This window comes from Geotrypetes seraphini, chromosome 3 (assembly GCF_902459505.1).
Source record: "Geotrypetes seraphini chromosome 3, aGeoSer1.1, whole genome shotgun sequence".
Taxonomy (NCBI): Eukaryota; Metazoa; Chordata; class Amphibia; order Gymnophiona; family Dermophiidae; genus Geotrypetes; species Geotrypetes seraphini.
In genome coordinates this window covers 403,435,297-403,456,105 of record NC_047086.1, presented here as the reverse complement: position 1 = coordinate 403,456,105, position 20,809 = coordinate 403,435,297, and the positions used below count along the sequence as shown (strand labels likewise).

At 46.5% G+C, this 20,809-nt stretch overlaps 1 protein-coding gene across 9 annotated transcripts in view; it reads left to right on the top strand.

Moving 5' to 3' along the window:
- The window catches only part of SLC29A1 (solute carrier family 29 member 1 (Augustine blood group)), a 192,128-nt gene that overhangs the window by 34,841 nt on the left and 136,478 nt on the right, over positions 1-20,809 (top strand). Inside the window, exon 1 of one of the 9 annotated variants that reach the window (XM_033936594.1) lies at positions 12,832-12,952. The exons of the other annotated variants lie outside the window; for them this stretch is intronic. The gene's annotated coding sequence lies outside the window, so the exon portion shown is untranslated. Of the gene's footprint in view, positions 1-12,831; positions 12,953-20,809 lie in introns of those variants that run through there. 9 annotated transcript variants of the gene reach the window in all.

Here is a 20,809-nt window from a genome sequence, read left to right as displayed (position 1 = left end):
CTTAGATGGAGCTCGCTGACTCTTCTCAGCCATTTTTCTGCAAACCGCCTAGAACCAAAAGGCATTCGCGGTATATAAGGCTGAATATCGTACTTAACTGGCTATGTGACGTGTGTCTGTCATAATTGAATTGTACGTTTTTCGAGCAGGGACCGACTCTTGCGTGTTTAATGTACAGTGCTTCGTGCATGTGGTAGTGCTAAAGAAACAATAAATACTGCAGAACCTAAGGTAACATAACATTCTGCTTATATACCACAGGACCGTGAAGCTCTTTGCGGTTTGCAAAAGAGAAAGTTGGTACAATTGAATAAAGTAACTTAGTTTCCGATATATGTCTTCAGATGCCTCCTGAAATCTAAAATAAGTGCTGGAAGTCAGGATTAAGTCTTTGTCCTAGGGCAGGGGTAGGCCATTCCGGTCCTCGAGAGCCGGAGCCAGGCCAGGTGTTCAGGATCTCCACCATGAATATGTATGAGATGGATTTGCATGCACTGCCTCCTTGAGAAGCAAATCCATCTCATGCATATTTTTTGTGGATATCCTGAAAACCTGACCTGGCTGCGGCTCTCGAGGACCAGATTGCCTACCCCTGGCCTAGGGCTCTGCCTGATAGGAGAAGAGATGTTGCTGCTTTCATGGTATGCTAATAGATCTCATGCCTATTCATTAGGGAAATCCTGAAAATCCAACTGGATTGCGGCCCTCACGGACCGACATTTGACACCCCTGATCTAGTATATGTACTAGTGGCAAGTGACAATGAATTCGTGAGGTAACTAGGGGTAAGACCACCACCCCCCCTTTTACTAAACTGTGATAATGGTTCCTATCAGCGTCGGGAGCTGCGCAGTACATTCAGCGCAGCTCCCTACGCTAATAACCTCTTTTCGCGGTTTAGTAAAAGGTTGGAGAGGTAAATAGGGTTTTATAGCAAAAACACCCGAACTTAAACCTAATCCGAGCCTCCACTGGCAACCAGTGCAATTTGCGACAGAAGGCAGTGACATGGTCAGTCTTCTTTAGCTTGAAAATTAGTCATACCACTGCATTTTGGACAATGCGCATTCTCTGCAAGTTTTTCAGTGCTCCTGCCAAGTAAACAATCTTACAGTAATCTAATTGACTCAGGACTAGGGACGGAACCAAGGGCTAGATTCACTAAGCAAACCAATCACGTACCGATTGGTTTGCGAGCCCTTTGCGATGCGATTTCCCTCCGACCTGATTCACCAACCTGTGTCCCGATCATCCTCCGATCCGTGCATGCAAATGAGGGAAATCAGCACACAGAGCAGGAAGGACGCGATTCACTACGCTTTCTGATTGGCTGGTCGATCGAAAAATAAGCGACTGGTGAGGACCTGTTGCTTGTGCTAAAACCCTGCTTCTCTGCCCCGATTCTATGGTTTTAACCCACAGGCTTGAAGTGGGTTAAAATCACGGGTTTGCAAAAAAAAAAAGCTAAAGCGAACACCAAACACATGCGCGGACCATCTACAGGGAAAGCAGATGGTCTGCCCGTGCGTCAGGATCGTACACTAGCGATCCGTGTCGGCAGATGGGGGGCGTTGCTCCGAGCGCCTCCATTTGAATATTAGTAGCCGCCCAATCCATCGGACCTGCCCAGATCGGACACGGATCGGTCACCATCGAGCAGGATAGTGAATCTAGCCCCAAGAGTCTGAATGAGGCGACCTCAAAGTACGCTCCGATTGAGCGGAGCTTCCATAAAGTGTGAAAACCCTTCCTCACCAGAGCATCCGCCTGATTCCCAGAAACCCAGAAGTCCAATGCCGGTGCCCAGACGTGGCCCAGCATTTCTGGGGTTAACGCTGGCGCAGTCAGCAAAACGTCGATCGCCGCCATCGGCTGTAGGCTGATGTAAGCAATCGCAGCCGACATCTAGGCCTGTTTTGGCAGCACAAGCCAGTATTTGTTTTCAAAAGTAGGTGCCCTGTTATAGAATTTATTTCAAATTGCCCCCCCCCCCCCAAAGAATGGCCCAACGCACTTCTGTAGGAGGATTACAACAGAGAATTGCATACAGGACATCTTTAGAGTCATTGCTTGTCCCACTTGTCCTTTTGAAGGTCAAAACTGGGTCCCAAGTTGAGCAGTTCCCTGTCAGCTGCACCCTGAGCCTTCAAACGTTAAAGCAACCGGATCCAGCAGTCCTAGGGAGCTGCCGAGAGGCGTGGGGGAAGCTCAGTATGGTGTACAAGGATTCAAGGGAACGTTTCGAAGATGAACCCTTAGCAGCTTTCCTTGGGCATCCTCTTATCATCTGCATCCTTTCTATTGCTAAACAGCCTTCATTGTACGCAAGGCATCCCGTTCATAGTCCCCTTATCTTGTAGCTCCTGTTACTCTATCTTATCTAAGTGTTCCACCTTTGCTTACACGCCATGCTGCCTATTAAGATGTCTGATTGCGTATCGTGTTGATAAATCTTTGTGGTGCTGTCATTTCTCTGTTGCCTTATTCCTGCCGTATGTTGCCTTGGGTGAATTTTATTTTTTCATAAAGGCAGTAAATAAATCCTAATGCAGAAGTAAATCAAACGTGGCCGAGTGACAGCACTTCACCTTCTGTTTGTAAACATTCCCTGTCAACTTGTGCCGAGTACGTTTCCATTTGCGTAAGGAGCAACCCAATGCGAGGGGGGGGGGGGGGGGCCAGGACACAATCTTCCTGTGTGTGTGTGCAAGCAGAAATCTTGCATCAAGAATTGCAGTTTCCCTTAAAACCTATTAACTACTGACCCCCTTCTGCCCCAGTTCAGGTACAAGATCTTTGGGGCTAGAGTCACTAAGCAAACCGAGCGTCTTCCGATTAGTTTGTGACCCAGTTTCCCTCTGACCCGATTCACTAACCTGTGTATCGATCCGATTCCAATCCATGCATGCAAATGAGGAGAAACGGCATGCAAAGCAGGCAGGGACGCGATTCACTAAACTTTTTTCTTGAACACCGACTGGGCTGGCCGATCAACAAGAAGCGACTGCTGGGGACCAGTTGCTCACATCCTTTTCGACTGTCCTGCCAGCCCTGCAGCCCTGAAATAAACCTGCTCTCGGCTTCCCCGGCTCTCTCTCTGGATCCCCGGCTCTCCTGCTCTCCACCACGACCTGCTCTCTGCCTCCCCGACTCTCTCTCTGGATCGCCGGCTCTCCTGCTCTCCACCACGACCTGCTCTCTGCCTCCCCGACTCTCTCTCTGGATCGCCGGCTCTCCTGCTCTCCACCACGACCTGCTCTCTGCCTCCCTGACTTTTTCTCTGGATCGCCGGCTCTCCTGCTCTCCACCACGAGCTGCTCTCTGCCTCCCCGACTTTTTCTCTGGATCGCCGGCTCTCCTGCTCTCCACCACGACCTGCTCTCTGCCTCCTCGACTGTCTCTCTGGATCGCCGGCTCTCCTGCTCTCCACCACGACCTGCTCTCTGCCTCCTCGACTGTCTCTCTGGATCGCCGGCTCTCCTGTTCTCCACCACGACCTGCTCTCTGCCTCTTCGACTCTCTCTCTGGATCCCCGGCTCTCCTGCTCTCCACCACGACCTGCTCTCTGCCTCCCCGACTTTTTCTCTGGATCCCCGGCTCTCCTGCTCTCCACCACGACCTGCTCTCTGCCTCCCCGACTCTCTCTCTGGATCCCCGGCTCTCCTGCTCTCCACCGTGACTTGCTCTCTGCCTCCCCGACTCTCCAGCTCTCTGCCGCCCTTTCCTGCAGTACAAGCCCATGGTATTAACCCGCTTTAAACCCGCGGGTTAAAACCATGGGCTCACACTGCAGGGAACGGCGGCAGAGAGCAGGTGAGTCGGGGCCAGTAAAAAAAAAAAAAATAAAACAAACAGACAGCAAACATATGCACAGACCATCTACAGGCAAAGTAGATGGTCTGCGCATGCATCGGGATCGCTACCTAGCGATCCGTGTCGGCGGATGGGGGCGTGCCTCCGATCGCCCCCATTAGAATATTATGGCTTCCAGAATCAATCGGACACGGATCGGTCACAATTGAGCAGGTTAGTGAATCGGGCCATTTATCCGAAATTCTGAATATTGAAAAGCTCCGAAAAACCAGAAGGAGTCCATTTCCCTGGTGTGATGCACCCTGAAACCAATGCAGGTGTGTGTGTTTCTCCTGTTCTCTGCACAATTCAAGTCGGAGGGCTGGAAAAATGGCAAAGAGAGCTGCAGATTCCACTCAGGGTGGCAATTTGATGGTCTTATGGTCTGTCATTCCAAAATCTGAAAAGCTCCGAAGGATTTCGGATAAAGGATCTTCTACCTGTCCTCGACCTTTGAATTATTTCAGGTCTTCCTTGTAGGTTATATGTAGAAATTTAAAAAAACAAACCAACCAAAAAACACCTTTTTCATCGGACTAACAAAGCAGTTTATGATTTGCTTTCGAAGGTAATCCTAAACTACATTAACCCTCCCTCCATTTACAAAACCACACAAGAGATTTTTAGCGCCAGACTCTGCGCTGCTCCAACGGTCATATTTCTATGAGCGTCAAAACCTCTTCTACGGTTTTTGTAAAAGTTAGCCCAATGAAAAATGTATTATTTTTACCTTCGTGTTTTGGTTTTAGTCTAATATGACCTTGAAAAGTGGACTAACATGGCCGCCACACCTGTTCACTCAGGCCTTCCTTGGAAAGAGAAGAGAGCGCTTAAATGAGAAGGAGAAATGATAATATCGAGGAAGCAGGAAACATTTACATTGTGCAGGCCCAAGCAGGGCGGGATTAACCAATAGGCCAAGTAGGCACGTGCCTAGGGCCCAAAATGGTCAGGGGGGCCCGATGAAGGAGGGCATCAACATTGTTTTTTCCAAACGGCGATGGGCCCCTCCAGCATCGATTGGCAACGTAGGCCCCACCCCGATCGGCAACCCCCCTCCCCCATCGATGGAAAGTAAGACAAGCAAGCAACGCGGCTAAGAAAGGCAATGGGAACTGTAATTGTGCAAGCGGTGCTGCTTGCCCAAAGCTTCCCTCTGGCGCAGCTTCCTGTTTCCACCTGGGCACATGGTGGGGTGGGGCGGGGCAGGGGGGCCTAGGGGCCCTCGACGAATTAATCCTGCCCTGGGCACAAGCCAAGCTGATCAGGTTCAGGTGTGCGGGAAGAGTCACAGCCACCTCGGCAGTGCAAACTGTTTTCAGCCAGACCACCTTGAACCTTTGCTCAGCATGCAGCCACTTCTCACCACAGACATCCTGGTAAGGTTGAGAGAGAATGCACAAAACAGACACAGCCACTGAGCCTCCCTAATGCTCCAGGCAGGGGTGGTAGGTGTGGGCACCCACGAGCCTCAGGTGTGGAAACGAAAGCCTCAGGCTTGGCTAGGTGTAGAAATTGCGACGTACGGCACTGCACCCATTCGTAACCTAATTCTGGGGAAACCATGCAAATGTTAGCTGGTTTCAGGGTCAGCCCTTCCTGTAATTAGATGCGGTATCAGGATGGACCTAACTGCGTGATTAAACTACGTTGTGGCCAAATTATAAGACAGACTGGGTGGGGAGGAGGGGAATGTATTATTGTTTGCTCTACGTAATTATCTATATTATTGAAATTAAATATGTACTATTAATTATGGGATGGAGGGGGGACAAAAATATTGTTTTTTGGAATTATTTGTGTATTTAAAGTGCGTTCTGTGTAGTGTCTATGTTTAAATTCATTGTATGGCGCTGTTAACGTTAATTAATAAAGATTTATAAAATAAAAGACCGTACAGAGCTTCATGGTCTATCGAGGGGTGAGGGGTTTCAGGGGATTCAGTCCAACTGCATACAACAAAGAGCAAACAGGGCTCTTGGGCTGGGGGGTTCTCCAAACAGTACTGATCTGAATTTGATTGGCTGAGCAGCATCGACCAATCACATTCAGAGCAGTGCTCACAGGGCCTTCAGGAGGTTGACCGCACGCCACTGCAATTTCTATACCTGCTATCAATTTCTGGAGGTCCGTCTGCTGCCGACTGTATTCCCAAATATTCTGTGCCGGACTGTGACTATCATCTTTCTTCTTGGCCAGATTAGACAATGTGGAGAGAGGAATTCCTTTAGGAAAATGTTGAAGACTCAACTATTCGTCGAGGCATTTTTCTGACTGAATATGTCTGGTTTTGCTTCTTATTTTCGTACGGATTCTTAACTTTTTATGTATGTAACTCCTTGTCAACCGTTTTGCATAAAAACAGTCTAGAAATTTAAAAAAGAAATAAATTTAGAAATGTAAACCACTCAGGAAACAATTTTGATGGGCAAGTTAGCAAGTACTTAATGCTTTTCTCTAACAATTCCACACAAGGCTGTTTTAAGTGCATCATTATTGACGAGCGCTTAAACGACGTGACCTCCACTTACGTGCTTAAGTACACTCTTACTCCCGGATTCTACAGACGGGGCCCAGAGTTGTGCAGCCAGGATCCGTGCGCCAATTGAGTACCAAGCCACTGAACGTTCAATAATTGGGCGCCAACATTTATCCCCGGTTCCAGCAGGTGCAAGTTTGCCACCTACAATGAGGCGGGAGAATCAGCGCTACGCTTGATTCTGCAAAGGGTGCGTCAGGTTTCAGGTTTATTTAAAATTTGAAAGTATCGCTTATAATACTTCTAAGCGATGTACAATTTAAAAATTGGGATACAATATTACAAGTTAAGAACATATAGCAAAAGAAATAAGGACCAACATGATACAAAAGTGTCACGGGTTGAATTATAGGAAAGGAACAAACACAAATCGGGTAAACAGGGAAAATGTCTGGAGCCTCCAGTGATTCTTGTTTCTTTAGGAAGAAATATTATACATTTAAAGATTTAGGGCTCCTTTTACAAAGATGCGCTAGCTTTTTTAGGGCACGCACCGGATTAGCGTGCTACCCGAAAAACTACCGTCTGCTTGAAAAAGACGTGGGTGTGCTGGTGGATACAACCATGAAATCATCAGCGCAATGTGCAGCGGCCTCGAAGAAAGCTAACAGAATGCTGGGCATCATTAAGAAGGGAATTACAACCAGGACGAAGGAAGTCATCATGCCACTGTATCGTGCAATGGTGCGCCCGCATCTAGAGTACTGCGTCCAATATTGGTCGCCGTACCTCAGGAAGGACATGGCGATACTTGAGAGGCTCCAGAGAAGAGCTACAAAAATGAGGACTGTTCATACGCTGACAGGCTGGACAAGCTGGGGCTCTTCTCCCTGGAAAAGAGGAGGCTTAGGGGAGACATGATAGAAACTTTCAAGATCATGAAGGGCACGGAGAAGGTAGACAAGGATAGATTCTTCAAACTACGGGGAACATAAGAACATAAGAAGTTGCCTCCGCTGAGGCAGACCAGAGGTCCATCTCGCCCAGCGGTCCGCTCCCGCGGCGGCCCATCAGGCCCATTGCCTGAGCAGTGGTCCCTGACTATCCCAATGACCTACCTCTACTCCTATCTGTACCCCTCAATTCCTTTATCCTCTAGGAACCTATCCAAACCTTCTTTGAAGCCTTGTAACGTGCTCCGGCCTATCACAGCCTCCGGAAGCGCGTTCCATGTATCCACCACCCTCTGGGTGAAAAAGAACTTCCTGGTGTTTGTTCTAAACCTGTCCCCTTTTAATTTCTCCGAGTGTCTCTTGTACTTGTGGATCCCCATAATCTGAAAAATCTGTCCCTCGGAGAAACTGGAAGGGGAGAAGTTTAGAACAAATGCCAGGAGGTTCTTCTTCACACAGAGGGTTGTGGACACATGGAATGCGCTCCCGGAGGAAGTGGTCGGGCAGAGTACGCTAAGGGGATTCAAAGAGGGATTGGATGGATACCTGAAGGATAAGGGGATTGAGGGATACAGATAGGGGTAGATAAAAGTATGGAAAGAGTATAGATAAAAACAAGGGGGCTATAGGGCTAAATCAAGATAACATGACAGGTCGTGGACCTGATGGGCTGCCGTGGGTGTGGACTGCTGGGCATGATGGACCTCTGGTCTGACCCAGAGGAGGCAAATTCTTATGTTCTTATGCTCAAGAGGAGGCCGTAGTGACTAGCGCACGTGCTAAAACCGCTACAGGAGCCCTTAATTTTGAAAGGCAAAGGAGAACCCAGACACCATTCACGCACCCTCCAATCAGAGACGTCAAGCGCAAAAAAATGTACGATGGCCTTCTGGTCAAGCTTGACCACCAGCTCTCCAACCTACTGATCACGACACCAGACTACAAAGCTTTCAGAAAAGAAATAAAAACCCTGCTAGTCAAGAAATCCATCAAGACAAACTAACACCGCAGGAAGCGTTTCGATCCCCCTGAAGGAACCCGCTCAACTCTGTAACTCTTCTGGAAATGTCCGGATAACCTCTTCTGTAATCCGCCTTGAACCGCAAGGTAATGGCGGAATAAAAGTCACTAATGTAACGTAATATATATAAGAAGGACTTCAGGGAGCTCTTGAAGTGATCGAGATTTCTTTCTCCTCTGAGGTAGGAGGATAGCGTGTTCCTTAGCTGCGGAGCGTAAATTGTAAAGATTTCATTTCTTCGAGTCCTGATTATTTTTAAGGAGGGGATTACGAGCAAATTTTGGTCTGCGGATCGTAAGGTCCTAAGAGGTGTGTATGGGATTAAGACTTTATCAAGGAATGCTGATAAGTTTGACTGTCGCGTTTTAAAACAGAGTAAAATTATTTTATATGTAATCCGATGAGAAATTGACAGCCAGTGAGCGTTTTGTAAAAGGGGCGTTACGTGGTCAAATTTGTGATGAGTTTTATAGATGCATTCTGGATTGACTGTAGTCGTCTTAGTTGAATCTGGGTGACGTTTTTATATGGTGAGTTACAGTAATCCAGTATAGAATCTTACTTGGCGTAGATTTTTTTTTTTTTTTTCCCCAGCGCTGAATTTCGACAGTCTTTACTGACTGGAAGTGCACAGCAGGTGGGCAGGGGTGCGCAATCGCGTTCCTCGAGGGCCACAATGACTATGCACAAGATTCATTTGCATAGGCGGCTTCCATTGAATGCAGATCCGTCTCATGCATAGTCATTGCGGACTCTTGGTGGACCGTGATTGACCACCCCTGTTTCAGGGGCAAATGATCAAATCTGATTTACTGCATCTGTTGTGTTCAATATTACAATTAGCGTTGCTTCTGTCGTTATTGATGATTTTTTAATGCTGTACATTTTAAGCAGGAGTAAGAACATAAGAACATAAGCATTGCCTCTGCCGGGTCAGACCAGGGGTCCATCGTGCCCGACAGAGGCAATGCTTATCGAACTGCTGGCGATAATGTTGTGAACCGTGTTTATACAAATTGGGCTTTTTTTGGGTACCGCTGTGAGGCGCTTCGAATGCTGTTCTCTAAATATATCCATTTTCTCCGTTTTCAAATAAATACAGTTGAACATGACAGTGCAGTGAGTGGGTATGTTTATACTTCATATTCAGAGCTATTTAAAAGCAGCTTCTTGTGAAAATGAAGAAATAAATAGGAAATAGCTATCCCAGAGCATATTCCTCCTGAGGGATAAGAATAGAGCAGAATGAGCACTGGGGATCGGTGGCGTAGCCCAGTCTAGTGGCCCATGAGGCCCCAGTACACCTCAGTGGTGGCACCTTTCTCCCCTCTTTCCCGCTTCATCTGTAGCTAGGGTTACCATATTTTGCTCCAGGAAACCCTGGACACATGACCCCCGCCTTGTTTTCCTCCAACCCCACAAAGCGTCCTCTCTCTTCCAGATGAGCTCCAGCCGCATCGGGAGGGCCTGGAGCATACGCAGATGTGTGTGGCGTCATCCGCGCATGCTCAAAGGCCCTCCAGACGAGGCTGGAGCTCGGCGGGGCTTTCCAAAACCTGGAGCAACGCCTGGACAGTCTGTTTCTCAGCCCCACCCCCCTGGTCTACCTCCTAGGAATCACTGCCGGCAATATCTTTAGGTAACCTGCGCCAGCTCTGCAGGCTTCCCTCGACCACATTCCTGCCTTTGATGACGTCGCTCCCTGTTTCTTCATAGGCAGGGACGCGTTAGAGAAAAGACTACGGTGCCAGCTCAGGTTGCCCATAGGAATCGTCACTGGTGGCACCCAGGGGAGGGGTGGAGCCTAAGAAAGAGACGGATAGTTGACAGGCCCGATGGAGGAGCAGATGCTGATTTGGGGCAGAGGAGAGGATGGAAGGGAAGAGAGAGGGAGTGATAGATGCAGGTGCGGAGGGGAAGATTTTAAAAAATTGCATGAATGAACAGCCCCCTCCTGATTGCATTATTTATTCAATTTTCTCTACTGTTCTCCCAGGGGAGCTCAGAACAGTTTACATGGATTTATTCAGGTCCTCAAGCATTTTCCCCTGTCTGTCCTGGTGGGCTCACAATCTGTCTAAAATACCCAGGGCAATGAGGGGATTAAGTGACTTGCCCAGGGTCACAAGGAGCAGCGTGGGTTTGAGCCCCCAGCCTCAGGGTCCCGAGGCTATAGCTTTAACCACTGCCTGTTTGTTGGTGTTTTTTTTCATCTGTGTGATGTCTCAGGATGATCCAACATTGCCTCAGAGCAACACCTGGTAGCCGGGCTCAGGATAGACATCTAAGAGTTCTGAGGACAGCTGCACTAGTCTCTTACCAAAGGGCTATTACTGCACAGCCTGGGTTGAAGAGAAAGGGGAAGTGTTATATGGAGGAAAAAAAACTTCACATCACAACGCAGATGACATGTTCCCCTGCTTGGAGGCAGCAACAGGACATTTGTTTTCACAGCTTCGTCTCAGAAGTTCCCAGCTGTACTTTCAACATTGCCAGATTGTAAAGGCCAGGCATTGAATTATCCTGGAAAACCTGTCCCTGGAAGTACATAGTACCACCACTTTGCCACTAGAGGGCATCCACACCATATTGACAAGGATCACTGACAGCCTGTGGAGTATTACCTCTGAATATCTGTGAGGAGCGGACGTCAGGCTCATTACAGGAGACCTGGGAGTGATGGTGGACACGTCTTTGAAGGCGTCGGCACAGTGCGCCACAGCCTCAAGAAAAGCAAACAAAATGTTGGGTATCATTAAGAAGGGTATCACGACCAGGACAAAGGAGGTCATCCTGCCACTGTATCGTGCAATGGTGCGACCGCATCTGGAGTACTGTGTCCAGTATTGGTCACCGTACCTCAAAAAGGACATGGCGGTACTTGAGGGAGTCCAGAGAAGAGCAACTAAACTGATAAGAGGTATGGAAAACCTCTCATATACTGACAGACTGAAAAAGCTGGGGCTGTTCTCCCTGGAAAAGCGGAGACTTAGAGGAGACATGATAGAAACCTTCAAGATCCTGAAGGGTATAGAAAAGGTAGACAGGGACAGATTTTTCAGATTACGGGGAACCACAAGTACAAGGGGGCACTCGGAAAAATTAAAAGGAGACAGGTTTAAAACAAATGCCAGAAAGTTCTTTTTCACCCAGAGGGTGGTGGACACATGGAACGCGCTTCCGGAGGCTGTGATAGGCCAGAGCACGTTACAAGGCTTCAAAGAAGGTTTGGATAGGTTCCTAGAGGATAAAGGAATTGAGGGGTACAGATAAGAGTAGCGGTAGGTTATAGGGATAGTCTGGGACCATTGCTCAGGCAATGGGCCTGATGGGCTGCCGCGGGAGCGGACCGCTGGGCGAGATGGATCTCTGGTCTGCCTCAGCGGAGGCAACTTCTTATGTTCTTATGTTCTTATGTCAGACATCTACCTGTCCCAAAGGGCTTACAGTCTGTGTAATGCTGTACACCGTATGGTGGTATTAACATTAAATCCCCTAATATTGCGTGTGCACACTGTAGGGTTACCATATGGCTCCAGAAAAAGGAGGACGGATTGAGACGTCCGGGTTTTACTTCCATTGGTTTCAAGAGAAGTAAAGCCCAGATGACTCTATCTGTCCGCCTTACTTCCGTTGTTTCAGCAGAAGTAAAACCCGGACGTCTCAATCCGTCCTCCTTTTTCTGGAGCCAAGTGGTAACCCTACTGTTGAGGGACGCTTGGTGCCGTACTTCACCCGGAGGACTTGCCCAGAAGTCTGTGTCCTGCCAGAACACTCTCCACCCCATACAGCGCACTGTCTCTTTACAGAGAAGGGAGAGCGGCCTAGTGGACAGGGCTGCTGGCTCAACACCCTGAGGTTGTGAGTTTGATCCCAGCAAGTCACTTAACTCTCCTTTGCCCCAGGTAACACAGCTGGATTGTGAAGCTGTCAGGGCAGATAGAGGAAATACAGATTGCTATTCAATGTATTGAAAGCGGTTTGAAAATGGACATTTTCTCCATCCAGTTTTGGGATGTTTTCTTAAAACATCCAAAGTCAGATTTAGACATTCTATCAAAAAATACCCCTCCATGTCACAGAACAAATCTGTCACTCTCCCCAGACCTTCTATGTCATAGGGACAATTTGTCACTTTCCCCAGATTCACTTTGTCACAGAGAGAATTTGTCACTCTCCTCAGACTCTGTGTCACAAGGGGATTCTGTCACTCTCCCCAGATTGTCTGTCATAGGGACATTCTGTCACTCTGCTCAGACCTTCTATGTCATAGAGAAAATTTTTCACTTTCCCCAAACCCTTTGGGTCATAGGAAGAATCTGTCACTATCCCTAGGGTGGTGTCACAGGGAGAATCTCTCACTGGCCGCAGACACTCGAGCAGTGTTATAGGAGAGTGTTCTGTCTCACACGAGAGGTTCTTTGGAAACTCACCAGCTGCGTTAGGTTTCTTAGAAGAAGCTAGAATTACAAGTAGCAGCAAAAGGGAGGGGAGAGAGGAGGAGTGGAAACCAATTCATATAGCAGCCGAGGCAGTACCAGAAAGCACATACTATCCTGGTTACAAAGAGAGGATCCGGGCGCTGGGAGAGCAGGGCAGCGTGGTGGCAGTGACCTGGCAGCCGAGCACTGCTCTTCACTTCATCAGGTGATCAGAACTTATTCAGGGTCCTTTTCGGTGCCTGTGCTAGGCTAGCAAAGTCCTACAAGTCCTTCTTGATGATTGTGAGAGAGGGTCACCCTCTTTGCTACGTAGCAGGGGGGTCTCCTCCGTCAGGAGGATGAGTTCAGAGCCTGGCTGACCCTGACGCTAGGGTGCCCCAAGGACTGGAGGGTGGCGGTGCCACACCAGCCTTTAGAAAGAGCTCGGAGCAGTTTATTCTGAATGAAAGCATTACTGGCCATGTGCATAGACACTGACTGTGCGCAGGGAAATTTTGTCTTTGATGGATTGATTTGTTTTTATAATGCGCTCGATATCGTGTGTCTAGACTTTCAGAAGACTCCTTAGGAGTTGTGAGACAGGAACTGGTTAAAAGACAGAAAACAGAGTGGGGGCTACCTCGCAGGGTTTTTCTTTTTTTTTCCCCATGTGTAAAAGTTATTTTACAGACAGAAAAGGATGTTTATGGTTATAAACTAACCACCATGTGTGTGAATGTAACGTGTGGGTGAAGACAGACTGCCGGTGTTTATTTACAATTCATGCATGCAAAAACATTGAGAACCTGCGGCTAGCCAAGGTTTTAGGCATGTGTCACGTGTAGGCATTTCCAGGGGGGACCAGGGACATATTTATACAATACCTGAGTGCGTAGATGAGGTGAATTCTACATAGGTCACTAAAAGTTAGCCACAAAAGAACCGGGTGCTAATCTCACCCTCACCCCCTCTTTTCCTAAGCCGTGGTACAGCCCAGAGTGCTAAATGTTCCCATGCTGCTTTGCTGCTCATAGAATTCTAAGCGTGCCGGAGTATTCAGCGCCCTGGCTGCGGTAGAAACCTCTACTGCGGCTTAGTAAAAAAGGAGAGGGGGTGGGGCTAGTATTCTATAGGGAAGAGCTGTGCTCCGATCTGTTGTAGAATATTAGAGAAAGTCTGAAGTTTCCCGTCTGTGACAGGCATAAATGCGGTTCTCAGGCGTGTAAGTGCAAAATTCTTTGAAGTGCACCCCAAAATAGTCAGAACGCCCCTTGGTGTTCCCATGCCCCTCTCATGTCAACGCCCTTTTGAATTTGCATGCTGGTTATAGAGTCTGTGACAGGTGCAATGGCAAATCATTGCCAGTATTCAGTTGGGGTCTAATTCAGCCCGCAGCCATTGACGGCTTCAGAACCTCTGAGCACCACGGGCTGGATATTGCCCGGACAGTATATCGGCCAGTGTATAGGCATCAGTAGAATTTGAATTCTGTTTCAACATGTATTGGAGGTCCAGGGCATACTGTAATATTTGTAGTGCTGCCTTTTCAGCCTTTTGTTTACGTTATAATTAATTAACTGTATGTAATGTTTTCGTTTCCTTACATGTATATTTTATTGTACATCGCTTAGAAATCTGATTAAGCGATTCAACAAGCAAACTAATAAACTTGAAACTTGAAACTTGTAAGGTTTCTGCAGTTTAAGTCCTTGTGGCTAGTGCAATTATTGTACAGTAAAGTTTGTAAAAGCAGAAAACCTTTATTTGTTTCAGGGAGACTAGACTAGGGCTACCAGATTTTCTGGAACTAAAATTCAGACTGTGGCCCCACCCCCAGGCCCGCCCATCCCTGCCCAGTTCCACCCGAGTCACGTCCTGCCCCCTCAACCTGTTCACTTGTCGGGAGGCCATCTGCGCATGCACTGGTGTGATTCAATGATGTCATACGCATACACACATTCGCATGACATCACCGAGATGCATCTGTGCATGCGCAGATGCCGCCCCGTCACTCCAAGTTGGAAGCTTTTCAAAACCTGGACCAAGTGCCGGGTTTTGAGAAGCCATCTGGACGCTCGGACGTGTCCTGGTCCCCCTAGACTACCTGATCCTAGGTCGGAACCAGATGCACAGACGGCAGCAGGATATGTGTGTACCATACGGTTTCTTTTATACCGCAAATTTCAACTGGGATTCAGTGCGGTTTACAAGAAGATGGATGAGATTCACAACAGGATGTGGTGGATTCCTGACGAGAGTCTCGCTGAGTGCGTGAACACCGGTCGAGGTCATATAGCCAGGTTAGGGCTGTCGTTATGTGTTTGGGGGAGAAGTGGTGAGTCTTTAGCCTCTTCCTGAAGATACTCTGGCTAAGATAATATTCAATAAGGAATGTGTGCAGCAATCCTTTGTACTGCTATACTTTCACTCGTGTTCTCCTGTAAGATAATATTCAAGCATTCTCGTAGGCTTCCGCGGCTGGCATCATGATATTCAAGTCCCTTTCTGACCTCATGTGCAACTTTCTTTAAATTAGTCAACTCCTGTTATTTATCTATATGTTCCATCCTTGCTTACACCCTGTGCATCTATTAAAAATTTTTATCACTAATGATCAGACACCTTAACCCTTTCAGGACCATAAGGATCGTAGGCCAATTTTTGTGGTCTTGACGACATTTTTATGGTAAAAAGGGCTTGCAGATGCCAAAAAATTGATTTTTTTTGTGAAATATCATTATTTTTATTTAAAAAATCAAACTTCTGGCTTATGGACAGTGTGGCAAGTGAATCTTCTCGTCAATCTGGCAACGACGCTAATGAATGAATGTCGGAACCAGTTTGTTTACATAAAGGCAGTATCCTATGGAATCCGTACATATCAAATTTAGAACTGTAGACTATCCCAATCAAAATTGATAGGATTTTAAAGTTATGGGACAAATAGGTCCCTTGGTCCTGAAAGGGTTAAACACCTTTTTATTCTATAAGAATATAAGTAGGGTGGGATTGGGATATATGATATTTGTTTTAATTGGTTTATTCCTAATGGATGGGATGGGTGGGGGAGGGGTTCTTTTTATGCTTTGGTGATTATAAATAAGAATGTCAAGTGATTTGTAAAATTCTTGATTGAATATTATACACTTGTAAGATGAAAACGAATAAAGATTTTTTTTAAAAAAATTTTTTTTATCACGTATTGTGATGACATTACAATGTGGCTTACTATGGGGCTCATTTTCAAAAAATGTAAGATGTCTAAAAACCAGCTTAAATCGGCACGTGGACATCCTCCTAGTGCTGATTTTTGAAACCAGCTTTCTGGACGTCTTTCTAGGCTTCTTAGCCACTGTGCGTCCAAAGTTCATGGAGGCGTGCTATGGGCAGCCTTTGGACGGGCTTAAACTTGGACATCTTGCGGAGATAACATAAGAACATAAGCAGTGCCTCTGCTGGGTCAGACCAGGGGTCCCATCAGGTTCAGGACCTGTAGAAAAGCCAGGATGGATCTTATTTAAAGTAATGTTTACTAAACCAGAACGTCAATACAAAGGGTACAGAAATCAAGAGTATTTTGTTAAGCCACAATACCACCCCAAACCCTCCCAATCACCCCCTCCCCACCCCACCTGGGCAGCAGCAGCGGAAGCAAACATTCCCAATTGAAAACTGGCAACATGTGGGTAACATTCAAGTCATACATCCCAAAGTTGTTGTTGGACGGACGAAATAAAGGTCAAACGAAAAGGGTACCAGCATTGACGGAACAACCGACCCTTTTTTGCTGCCGTGTCCACAATGTCTTTTCGTTCCAGTAACATTTGCTGTAACATTAATGTTCTCCATTGCTGAATAGAAGGTGGTTGAGGTGAAAGCCACTGTGTAAGAATACATTTCCTGCCCATGAGCACAGTCTTCCTAATGAAAATCGCACACCCCGGTCTAGGTGGATGAAAACGAATTTGTAAAGTGAAAAGAAAACTGGGGTGCATCCTCCAGGAACATCCCCATAGCTGAGCCACCGTAGACACCAATCGCAACCAAAATGCAGATACCAAGGGGCAAGTCCAAAACATATGTCCAAAAGACGCCATAGGGTGCCCACATTTTCCACAACAATGTCCCCTGCTAATCCCCATTACCTGAGCTCTCTTAGGTGGATAGAAAGCTCGCAACAAGAACTTGTAATTGCGCTCCTTCTCCACCGATGACAGTGTAGAATCATTCCCCAAACGAATGCCCCTACGTAGCATGTCACTTGAAGGTCAGCCGACCATTTCTGAGCGAGTGCAGTGAAGTCCAGTTCTCCAGAAAGGTCCTGTAAGAACCTATGGTAAATTTTGCCAGGATGGATCTTAAACGTCCGAAGCTAGACTAATACCACTATTTATTATTTCTATAGCGCTGAAAGGTGTACACAGTGCTGTACATTTTAACATACAATAGACAGTCCCTGCTCAGAAGAGCTTACAATCTAATTTAGACAGGACATTTCAGGGTTGGGGAGATTATAGTGGGTCTAGGTATCTGAGAGTTAAGAGTTGAAAGCAGTTTCAAAAAAGTTGTCCTTTAGCTTTCATTTGAACACTGCCACACCACAGAGCAGCGGGGTGATCTTTACATAAAGAGTGCCAGATATACATCTCACCATAACCCCCTTATAATTTATGGTGAGCCCTTCAAAACTCCCCAACCTACTATACCAGCCCATAGCCCTTAAGGCTGCAGGTGACACCTATATGCAATTATAGTAGGGATTTGGAGGTTTTGGTGGCTTCACACTTTCAACCATAAATGTAGTGGTTAGAGTGGCTTATGGTCCTGGGTCCTGCTCTCTGTGGCTCATTAGCCCATTCACCAGGCTACTTAAGACATCAGTGTGATACTCGACTAGGATTTCCCATACCAGGTTCTGCTGTTCTACAGACAGATGTGTATTATTTCATTCAGATTTTTTGAAGGGTGTGGCCCCTCCCACATCCAAATGGTCTGAATTTGGACATTTTCATGGTCAAAAATGGTCCAAAAGGTCAGGTGTCCAAATGTTGGTTGAATGATGGCCAAGACATCTAAGTAGGCGATTTTCAGGTGAAAAAAATGTGGGCATCTAATGGTTTCCAAAATGGACGTTTTCGGAATTCAGATTCTGGACGTTCCTCTCAGGATATCCAAAGTCAGACTTAGATGCACTTTCGAAAATGGCCCTCTGCGTATCTGGGAATTGCCACCTCTTACTTCTGGGAGTGAACTATTGATGGGCTTGGTATCGCCTTCTGATGATTATAGCTGAGTTTTTGTAATTATTGTGGTGGTCTTTGCAGCAAGGCCCAGATCCTCGTCAGGACGCCAAAAGTTAGGCAGCTGTGGGCATCCTACCACCTCCTAACTTAATTGTTTTAATTGGTGCTAAATGATGTGCTAATCGACTGCGTCATTTAAAACCAATTAAGAAGTAATTACTCCCCTCCCAAAAAAGGCGCTGCTAAGCGGCCTCCAGGACTGGCCTCTAGGTCCCTGGGGCTAGCTACGCATAATGACACTGAAACCCAGAAGTGGGCGTGGTTAGGGGGGCGTCACCAGACTTCAGCGTCACTATGCGCCACTGGCTGCAATTTTGGTGGGACCCTAGGTGCTAGAAATGTAGGTGTGTGAAGCCCCGGCCTACATAGCTGGAGCCTAGAGTCCCGTCAAGCCGCAGTTCTGGAAGCGGCACCTGTCGGCGATTGAAGACGGCAGTCCCCCGTTTTGTAGGCGTCTGCCGCAACAGGCGCCGCTTACAAAATCAGCCCCCCAGTGTTCTGGAAAAGGGACTTATAAAGGAATATTTGTCTTATTATTTGATTGATTAGGTTTGATGTTTCTGATTTAAGTGGGATAGAAAATTCTAAAATAAATGCATCTTAATAAGCTGTTCATCGTAAAAGATGCCGAAAGATATATGCTAAATTATAATGATTTGCCACAGAATCAGGTGAAGTTTTAAAACATTTTGCAGGGGGTTGCATGTGGTAGTGATTGTTTTTAAAACAGACATGAGCTGGGCCAGATTTCAATAGTTATAGGAAGTTGCCTCTGGAGTCCTCTTTAAAGAAAATGGAATTGTTTTTGTGGTTGTGGATGTTGGCAACTGCTTGAAATAATTGAGTCTACAATGATCTAAGGCGCATAACAGCTTACGAGCACTCAAAGGACCATAGTCTATATGTGGTGACTGAAACATCAGTTCTGTCGAGGACGGTGCTTAGCGCGATTCTATAAAAGAGATGCGCACCTTAGAGAACCATGCTACGCGCCAGCGTGTGTGTTACAATTTATAAGCCCACCCATTTAGGACAAGGAAAACCAGGCTTAAATCCCTGCGCCTAACTTGTGCGCACATTCTATAACAGTGCGCGTAAATGATAGGAATACCCACGATCCTCTCATGCTCCTCCCCCTGGACACGCCTCCTTTTCAGAGTCGCACACTAGAACTGGTGCGCAGCACTTTATGGAATACATCTACCAAGTTGCACGAGTAACTTTTTTAATTAGCGTCAATTGGCGTCAATTATGAGATGTTAATTGCCAATTAGGGTAATAAAACAATGGAGTTGTGCGTGCAAATCGGCTGTGCACATCAATTTGTATGTACAACATAAAGTGCAATATACAGAATTTAGGGGTAAGTTGATAACTTGAAAGTCCCCCCATGTTAACCCTGGGCCCCTTAAACATCAATTCTGGCTATGCCACTGATAAATATGTAAGCACAAAAAAAATATTCATAAGATAAATCAACACCAGAGATTCTATATAGCACGTTTCCAATTTAATACGGAGAAAAGACCTCAGTGTTTCCCAGGAACAAACCCGGGAAACTTTCTAGGGCAAGTATTCGGTCTGAGAAAAACTCCGTTTCGAAAACTATAATCACAAAACTTTTTTTTAAATTAGATTTTCATAATAATAATAATAATAACTTTATTTTTGTATACTGCCATACCCGGAAGAGTTCTAGGCGGTTCACATCAAATAAACAAGGTTACAAGTGGTTTACATCAATTAAGCGGGGTTACAAGCGGTTCAATTTCAAAGTGATCAAAGTTGCCAGGGGGGGAGGGGGGGGTAAGGGAAGGATGTAGAGGGGAGAGGGAAACCAGCACTTATCTTAGGTGATCACTCTATATCCTCTGATATTGAAAAAATCTTCCCAGTTGAACCCTAGTGCTGTATAATTGCAACGCACAGAGGAACGATTTAGATTTCCCGACAGGCCCTGTTTCGCATAATTGCTGCATCAGGGGAATATCTAAAGAACAAAACAAAAAAAGTGCTCAAATAACTTTTTAGTTAAAACATTAATTTAGAATTATAACAATAATTATAATACACTCACATTGGAAAAAGAGCTACCGCTTTAAAGATTCTCATATAAGAAATGGCGACTCAGTGTCTGCCAAGAGGAGTCGCCTTTGATTGGTTGCTTCTTTTCTCTTGACTGTTTCTTATTGGCTTACAATGACGCCAGCACGTCTTTTAAAAAAATTAATAAAAGCCTTGGCAGAAGCTGAGTTGCCATTTCTTATCTGAGATTCTTTGAAGCGGTAGGGCTGCAGCTGGAGGACATCCAAGCATGCGCATGTGCATGATGCCATCACATCAAAGTCCACGCATTCCCGGGTGCCCTGCAGCCGCTGTCCCGAGATTAGTGGCCACGGCTAGAAAAGATTGCGACACACTGCTCTACAGTGTCCAGTTCCGGTCACTGCATCTCAAAAAAGGCATCGCGATAATAGAGAAAGTTTAGAGAAGGATGACCAATATGAGTCAGGGGCCGGAAGGACTCTCGTATAAGGAAAGGCTAAAGAGGTTAGGGCTCTTTAACTTGGAGAAGAGACGGCTGAGGGAAAAAGTGTTAGAGTGGAGTGGAATGGGTCAAAGTGAATCCCCTGATTAATCAATCAAAAAAACCCGCAACTAGACAATACCTAGTGAACAAAAGAATTGCCGCTGCTGGGTCAGACCAGTGGTCCATCGTACCCAGCAGTCCGCTCACGCGGCGGCCCTCTGGTCAAAGACCAACGCCCTAACTGAGACTA